Consider the following 9,377-nt stretch of genomic DNA (forward strand, 5'->3'; position numbering starts at 1 on the left):
CTCTCTCGTTCATGGTCTCTCAAATAAATAAATACATTAAATTTTTTAAAAAACCTAGTGTATAAGACACCATCAAGTTCTCTTAATTAAGCCGAATTATTCCTGAAAAAATCTTTTTTGAACATAATATACTCTCTCTACCTAACTTTTTTGCAAAATATGCAGGTACTAACACACTTAACCATTGACTCAGTGTCACTACTAATCTCTTATTAGACGCTATTGCCTTCTCATCACTTACATGATTTATATAAAAAGATATAAAATAACCTCCCCAGGCTCACTACTTTCATTATGCTTAATAAACATGTGTGCCATTCCATTATCACTGTCACTGTTTAAACGTCAAATTTAAAATGCTGACATGATCCACTGGGGTCTTAGCTGGCACATGTTTTGAATATTTTTAATCCTTAAAATGTTTTTGTCTTTTTCTTCTTGTAATTCTACTTGACATTCTAATAATTCCCATTGGAAACACTCTGCATGCTTAAGGTAGCTGTAAAATCCCACAACATATTCCCTACTGCATCACAAATTAGAAAACAGATTTCAGAATTTACGATGTCCCACCATGAGGACATATATTTGATGAAAAATTCAGAAATGATCAGGTAATCTCCTTTTCATTAGAAGGAAGAGGATAGCCCCTTGTTTGAGAGTAGCAGTGGAGCCCTAACGAGGTGAAATTTTTGTTCATTCTTCATATTTAAAAGAAATTGGGAGGAAAAATAGAAAGAAAGCATACTATTTGTCTGAGACATTAAAATGCATGAGAATGGAATAATCCTGCAGAAATAGGAAAAGGGTAAGTTCTAAATTCAGATATATAGCATTTTCTACTTCGTCCCTCAAATATACATCATGCACTTCCTCCTGATGCTTAGTATTATATTAAAGGGGTTAAAATCTTTAATTGCACTATTATAAAGAAGTGAAAATGCCAACAGCCTTGGGAGATTCACCACCTGGATTTACATTTGAGTATCACACCAATGACTAAGTTTTTCCTGTAGTAAATGAGAAACAAGGGGGAGAAGAAAATTGGGAATCACAAGTTAGAAGCGGTAGGCTGAGTCCAGAGACAAATTTCACTGATTTCACGAGTTTACAAACCTGTTGGTTATCACATTCAGCTGGCATGAGTTTCTTCTCTTGCGTATGATCCTAACATATACAAACATAAGGCTCAGAATTAGGGATCATAAAACAAAAAAGACTTGATTCACAAATCCTAGCTGAATTATATAAAAAAAGATCTAAAATAACCTCCCCAAGCTTACTACATTCATCATGCTTAAAAAAGCAATACAAATACACAAATAAACAATTTACACTCTTCCTTGAAACAACACAAGTTTTTACCCAAAATGACTCAGATTTAAGCATTCACCATATCTGGGATTAACTCCAGCACAATGACCAAAAAAATCTACTGACACAGGGTCCACTTAGCATTTTTTACTAGAATTTGTCTAATCACTGAATGCTTTCTTAGTTCAGTTTGTGTAGATGTGACGTGGCTACTAACCCTCTCATTTGATCTTCATGTCAACCCTATGCAGTAGAAAGAGTAGATATGCTATTTCTCCCTTATTACCAAGTTGCAGAAATAGTAACTTAAACAAGATAGAATAATTCCCAAAGCAGAGTTCTTCCTGGAACTTTATGATACTGTCTAAAACAACAAAATATTAAAGGATGATAGAGGTTTCCATCATCCAATTTAGCTATCCCATTGAACCGATAAGTAGTTGTCTGGGTGAAAATTTGTGCAATTGAATAAAGTTTTATATAATCCTCAAGTTTAGTATCAATTAAATATTTTTGATGTTATTCAGCTTGTTCCACATTTTTCAAAACTCGTAGAAATGGGTAAGAGTGTATTTTAATAATTTAAAAAAGGGTACGAAGTGATGCCTGGGTGACTCAGTCAGTGAAATGTCTGCCTTTGGCTCAGGTCATGATTCTAGGGTCCGGGGATCGAGTCCTACATTGGGCTCCTTACTCAGCAGAGATCCTCCTTCTCCCTCTACCTGCCACTCTCCCTGCTTGTGCTCTTGCTCTCTCTGACAAATAAATAAATAAAATCTTTTTTAAAAAGGAAAAAAAATAAAAAGGGTATGAATACAGAGTCAGAAATCACATTGTCACTTTATTTTATTTTTTTAAAAGATTTACTTACTTATTTTAGAGAGAGAGAGAGAGAATGCTCACCCAGGAGAGGGGCAGAGGAAGAGGGAGAGAATCTCAAGCAGACTCCCTGCTGAGGCCAGAGCCCTAATCAGGGCTCAAACCCTTGCTCCTGAGATCATGATCTGAGCCAAAATCAAGAGCCTGCCACTCATCCAACTGAGCCACCTGGATTCCCCCGAAACCACACTGTCATTTTCAAACATCCATTAAATGGATTCATGTTGGCAAGGGTGGTTTTAAAGATACTTACTTTAGAGCACAAATCAATTTACTTTGTCAGAATGGTTTAGACAAAATATTTGAGAGAATGTGAAGTAACTAATGAGTGGGCGAGACTAAGTCAATCTCAAAAAGGATGATGTCCAGGAACAAAGTCTTAGCAGTGAAAAGCAAGTCAAGTTTCTTATCTGTAGAAAAATCCATTGGAATGGAACACTTAGGAAGCATGTACCGTGCTCCCTTTACCTTGGAGAAAAATAATCTATTGTCTCAGAATTAATGGAAAAACAGGCATTGAATATAATGAAGTGGAATACATGCATAAAACAGAATGAAAATGAAGTAAGCCTCAAAGAATGTGGGCAAGTGAGAGAAAGAAAGAGAGTGATAAGAAAGCAATGAGGAAGGAAAAACAAAAGGTCAATGGAGAGAAATTGCAAGAAAATATAGGAATAAAAGATAAGGCCAATGTAAAAAGAATAACTGAGAAAATGAGTGTGTAAAATAGAATTAGCTGGAAGAGAATGGACAAATAGGAAAAATAAAAAAGGAGCAAGAGGAAATGAATGGGGAGAGATGAAGGAGGAGATGCTAGGAAGGTGGTCAGTCCCCAAAAACCCGGTTCCAGGAGATGATCTGATAGCAGTTGGAATCTAGGCATGCTCAGTGTGGCCCGTGGATGCTGTGTGTCTGCACTCTGAGAAACAGCGGAGGATATGAGCCCTCTCTCCACCTGTGCATCTTCAATGCCAAATGTGTTTTTGTATCAATTGAAATAACAAGGAAGGTTAGGGATGATGAAAACATTCAGGTCTCTATCCTAGCCTATACTGACAATACTTCTTTGCCTTTTCTGATTAGAGCAAAACACTGGTCTCTGTGAGAGCCAATGTTTTGGGCTTCTTTTCCCAAGAATTCATTTTATTCAGAGTAACGTTCATCTGATGCATGTCTGTCCTCAGTCTCTGTGATGAGCACAATTTGAGAATCACAGGAACAGAAGGTATGTAAATGGAAGGGAGAAGAAAGTGAATAGTGGATTAAAGAGGGAGGGGGAGTGGTATGCAATTCCATGTATTAGTAATAGGGAATAGAGGTGGATCTGGAAAAACAAAAGCAGAGGAGGAGTGGGAGATTGTAACTCTTAGAATGCTTCCTGTGGCTTGGAATTGCCAATCCAGAGAAGCAAAAAATAACTGTCATGGAGCACCTGGAAAGCACAAAACCTAAGAATTGGCAGAAGGAGCTATTGACTTACTTTCCTAAGAGCAGGTTTCTATAGACAGAATAAGAAGTGAATGTGGAGGCATACTGGGTAAAAGAGAGAAGGAAGCTCCTAAGCTAATATCCAGTACACCAGAAGTGTTTTTCTTTTTTTTTCCTATTTCTTTTTTTTTTAGGTTTTTATTTTTTTTAAATTCCAGTTAGTTAACATACAGTGTAGCTTTAGTTTCAGGAGTACAATATAATGATTCAACACTTCCATACAAGGGCTGCTGCTCATCACAACAAGTGCACACCTTAATCTACATCATCTATTTCACCCATCACTTACCCACCTCCCCTGTGGTAACCAACAGTTTCCTCTCTACAGTTAAGAGTCTGTTTCTTGGTTTGCCTCTCTCTCTTTTTTCCCCTTTGCTCATTTGTTTTGTTTCTTTTTTTTAAAGATTTTATTTATTTATTTGACAGTGAGACAGTGAGAGAGGGAACACAGCAGGGGGAGGGGGAGAGGAAGAAGCAGGCTTCCCAGTGCAGCAGGGAGCCCAATGCAGGGCTCGATCCCAGGACCCTGGGATCATGCCCTGAGCCAAAGGCAGATGCTTAATGACTGAGCCACCCTCATTTGTTTTGTTTCTTAGACTCACTATGTGTGTGTTTATATATATGTGAATAAGTATCTCTATGCACAGATATGTGCCATGTGCTATAAATCCTTTTCCATAACATTTAGCTGCTAGTTACAAATGTTACTTGTCACATAGAACATATGTTCTGATGTTTCCTAGTAAGTGTGCCCTAAAATACCAGCATATTGCCTAAATTTCCCAGGAGTTTATGGACTTTTTAAGGTTGATTTTTCTTTAGTTTTTCCTTTTTTTCCCTCTTCCTACATTTTCTTTCCAGGAATGTTATCAAAAATTTCTGTCAAATTTCAGTTGGGACTTTTTCCTTCTCCAGTTTTCCCCTCCACACATAATAAAAGGCTTATTGAGGGGCGTCTGGGTGGTGCAGTCAGTTAAGCAACGAACTCTTAGTTTTGGCTCAGGTAGTGATCTTGGGCCCCTGGGATAGCGCCCTGTGTCCAGCTCCATGCTCAGCAATGCAGTCTGCTTAAAGATGCTCTCTCCCTCTCCATCTGCCCCCCCCCACGTGCATTTTCTATCTTTCTCAAATAAATAAATCTTTAAAAAAGATTTATTGAGATATAATCAACATAGCATAAAATTTACCATTTAAGGTGTATAATTTGTTTTAAGTGTATTTACAGAGTTATGCAAGTATCACCACAATAAATTTTAGAACGTTTTAATCACCCCAAAAGAAAACTCATATTAGCAGTCACTCCTCATTCTACCCATAGCCCTAGGCAACCACTCTTTACTTCCTACCTCTATTAATTAGCCATGTCTACAGATTTTCAAAAAACTAACAATATGTAGTCCTTTGTGACTGTTTACTTTCACATAGCATAATGTTTTTGAGCTCATCCATGTTGCAGTGTGTTATGTCATTCCTCTTTATTGACAAACTGTATTCTATTGTATTCATAGTACTTTTGAAAAACAACTATTTCATGTAATTCAAAATCAAGAGAAATATATGTCACATTATAGTATTGTGCTGCAATTACAATCTTTCATTTTTAAAATCATTCATGTCAACAATCACGTCAATATGTGTCAACAAACAGTCAAACAGTCAAACAGTCAAATACTCAATATGAGTATTTATTTATAAAATATGATTCTACAATTATAGTAATATGCAAATTAGAAAATAACCACAACATAATTCTAAATAGAACTCTTATTTAGATCAGATTACAGACTGAAAAGGGGAAATATTTATGCAAGCAAAATTATGATTAATTAAAAGCCTAAATAAAGTAATGCCAATGGATGGATGATGACTATTTTAATGTCCTAATCAGTTTAAACTGAGGAATGCACACCTCATATTTTTCTTACCACTTGTGAATGAGAATGAAGAAGAGAAATAATTGCAAAACTAAAAATCTTAACTGCAATTTCTTTGTTTTTCTCATTTATCCAAACAGTATGTCATACTATATGTTCTATATACCCAATTCCAACTCTATCATGCTTTGATTATATTAGTTGAGATATTAAAAATATTTTATATATTCTGATGAGTTTTATATGGAAATATTTGTGGGCGGGATATCATTTGCCTATCATTCTGAGATCTGAGGGAAAAGTAGGTTATGGATACATGGCAAGCAAATAAACATGGATTAGTATTCATTAGGATTTAAGAACAGGGTGTGTAGCAGATTCAGGATTGGGACCCAACCAAGGAGGTATGCAGGGGATACCTCCATGTAAGGAGAATGTAGGATTCTTGTTTGAGACCCTAAGCCAGTTTGGAACAAAAGTGCACAAGGGTGCCAAAGCAGAACAGTGTGATAGGATCAAGTAAGGCACACATTTAGAAAACAAAACATAGAGATATCAGTCAAGAAACAGGGATTCTACAGAAGCCAAAGGAAAGAAGTACTTGCAAAAGCACTCTGCTCTATGGGAATGAAGAGAAGTGACAAAAACCCAGCAATAAATCTAAACATTAGAGACAGTGCACCATAGCTAACTAAGAAAACAACACATCTGACAAATTTAATAATGGTCGTTTTGTTTCAATCAGGAAATCTCAACTACTCTTCAAGCAAAGTAGCCCAGAGTCCTAGAGGAACACAATTATATAAAAGCAAATGGTTAAGTGGCAATGAGAGTGTGGTTATGAGAATGATGCCTTAGGGAGGGATCAAGAAATGGAGGGTAGAAGGGTCCATGCAAAACAGGAGACACTTACGGGACATGCATTTTCTTCAGGTAGGTAAGTGTTGGACGTGGTAAATGTATTTATCTGGAGAAGAGCTATGGAGAAGATGAAAGGTGGTTATAACAGATAATACTTTGTTATTCTGCAGACAGAGGCGAGATGGAGAGGGAGAACAGCACAGTGGTGTCTGAATTCATCCTCCTTGGTCTAACCCAATCTCAACATGCTCAACTCCTAGTCTTTGTGCTAGTTTTAGTTTTCTACCTCATCATCCTCCCTGGAAATTTCCTCATCATCCTCACCATCAGATGAGACCATGGCCTCACAGCCCCCCTCTACTTCATTCTGGGAAATCTGGCTTTCCTGGATGCATCCTATTCCTTCATTGTCGCTCCCAGGATGCTGGTGGACTTCCTCTCTGAGAGGAAAATGATCTCCTACAGAGGCTGCATCACTCAGCTCTTTTTCTTGCACTTCCTGGGGGTGAGGGACATGTTCCTTCTTGTTGTGATGCCCTTCGACCACTATGTCACCATCTGTCATCCTTTGCACTAATCCACTGTCATGAACCCTAGAGTCTGCTATGCCTTCCTCTTGGCTCTGTGGCTTGGGGGCTTTACTCATTCCATTGTACAAGCTGCCCTTATTCTTCACTTGCCCTTCTGTGGCCCCAACCAGCTGGATAACTTCTTCTGTGATGTGCCGCAGGTCATCAAGCTGGCCTGCACAGACACTTTTGTGGTGGAGTTCCTGATAGTCTCCAACAGTGGCCTGCTCACCCTGCTCTGCTTCCTGGGACTTCTGGTCTCCTATGTGGTCATCCTCTGCCGTATGAAGGGACATTCCTCTGAAGGGAAGAATAAGGCTCTTTCTACATGTACCACACACATTATCATTGTGTTTCTGATGTTTGGACCTGCCATCTTCATCTACACTCACCCATTCAGAGCCTTCCCAGCTGACAAAGTGGTTTCTCTCTTTCACACAGTCATCTTTCCTTTGATGAACCCTGTGATTTATACACTTCACAATCAGGAAGTGAAAACTTCCATGAAGAAGTTACTGAGCCATCACATGATTTGCTGAACAAAATAGAAGAATGAGACAAGCAACAAAGGAGAAAATCCAGTTGGAATTGATTAAATCACTTATTAATGCACTGAATCATTCAGCTATTTTAGAAAATACTACATTTATTAAGTACTTGCAATTTCCAGGCACTATTCTAGCTACATGAATAAGGCAGGTAAGATTCCAGGTCTCTTGGAGTTATATTCAGGTAGATAAACACAGATTAAACTATTAAATTGAAAACAACCCATAAGATCCAAAAGAGATAGTGCTCTGAAGCAAATAAAAACTTATGTTATGATAGAGTTTGACTGGGAGATGGTAGTTACTTTACTTTTGGTTGTTAAGCAAGGTCTTTTAGAGTGGTGGTTAGCTGATAACCAGACAATCTGAAAGAAACACCCATGGAATTACATGGGGACAAATAATTCTAGAAAGAGAGGATGAACAGTACAAGGGTACAAAGATCTTACAAACTGGTACATTTCAAGACCAAAAAAGGAATGTAGTAGCTTGTCAAATATGTTGTTATATGTAAATAAGTATGTACTAATATTGACTGTACAAAAAATAGTAGTATGTCTTGTTGGGTTTGTGTGTGTGTGTGTGTGTGTGTGTGCATATAATGCATGACGATAGTCCTGTAAAATGAATGACATGTAATAGGATTATTAGCAAAATAATTGGACTAAAATTTGCTTTCTTGTCAGATGTTTTATATTTATATTTTTCACATTTTCTGCTTTGTTTTGGTTTAATTGGAAAAGGCAAGGAAACATTCTTTCACAGAGTCTCCAGAAATGAATGCAACTCTGCCAACACCTGAGTGTATCCCAGTGAGACTCGGACCAGACTTCTGACTTAAAGAATCGTAAGATAATAAATTTCTGCTATTTTAAGTCACTAAGTTGGTGGTAATTTGTTACAGTGAAAGAGTAAATTGAAACAACACAGTCTGGTTTAATAGGAACATATTAAAGTAATTTTTCTTTCACTACCCTTTTACTTTTCATCTATATAGGTCTTTATTATTAATGGTAGTTTCTTGTATGCAACATATATCTATCTAATACAATAATCTCTGCCTTTAAATAGGTTATTAGTTCATTTATATATATATATCATAAAAGACCCATTTCAGTTAAAATTGACAATGCTTTTATTTTATATTTGTTTCATATGTTTTCAGTTTTTTTAACGTATTTTCTTGGATACTTGAGTGTCATTTATGTTTTCTTTCTTTCTACTTATTGTTTAGCTAAATTTTTTCATATTAATAATCTTGACCTCTTAGCTATCTTTTTCTTGAGGTTTTTAGTGTTTATTTTATCATTACAAATACATACTGAACATTTTACTGTATCACAGTCTAAGATCAATATTATATCTTTCCAGGTATCATATATGAAAGTTTAACAGTATACTTCCACTCACCTTCTCTTGGTCCTGGTGATTGTGTTGTTTTATATTAATGTCTACTATTATCCATTGAGATAATATATTCAACAATATATTGTTATTATCTTTACTGTGTATGGACTTTTACCTTTTAAAGAGATGTATATAATAAAAATTATTTTTATTCTCCTCATGTTTCATTTTGTATAGTGCTATTGCTATGTCTTTGTGTTCACTAATCTTTTCTTCTTCAATGTCATCTCTGTAATGTAAATAATACCATCCAATGCATTTTTTTCACCTCAGAAATAGGATAGTTCAACTCCATATTTCAATTTGGATTAAAAAAAAATCTTCCATGATCCTACTTAATCATTGTATAGTAGCAGTGCTACCTTTTCGGGTGATAAGGTAAATTACCCTTTACAAGATGGTAACACCTTTCCTTGTCTTTACATCTCTGGAAAGAA

At 36.4% G+C, this 9,377-nt stretch overlaps 1 pseudogene; it reads left to right on the top strand.

Annotated features, from left to right (window-relative positions):
• Positions 1 to 6,597: 6,597 nt before the first annotated feature.
• On the top strand, positions 6,598 to 7,524 carry LOC100472150 (annotated as a pseudogene).
• The last annotated feature ends 1,853 nt before the right edge of the window (positions 7,525 to 9,377 follow it).

The sequence above is a fragment of the Ailuropoda melanoleuca genome, unplaced genomic scaffold (genome assembly GCF_002007445.2).
Source record: "Ailuropoda melanoleuca isolate Jingjing unplaced genomic scaffold, ASM200744v2 unplaced-scaffold6751, whole genome shotgun sequence".
Classification (NCBI taxonomy): domain Eukaryota; kingdom Metazoa; phylum Chordata; class Mammalia; order Carnivora; family Ursidae; genus Ailuropoda; species Ailuropoda melanoleuca.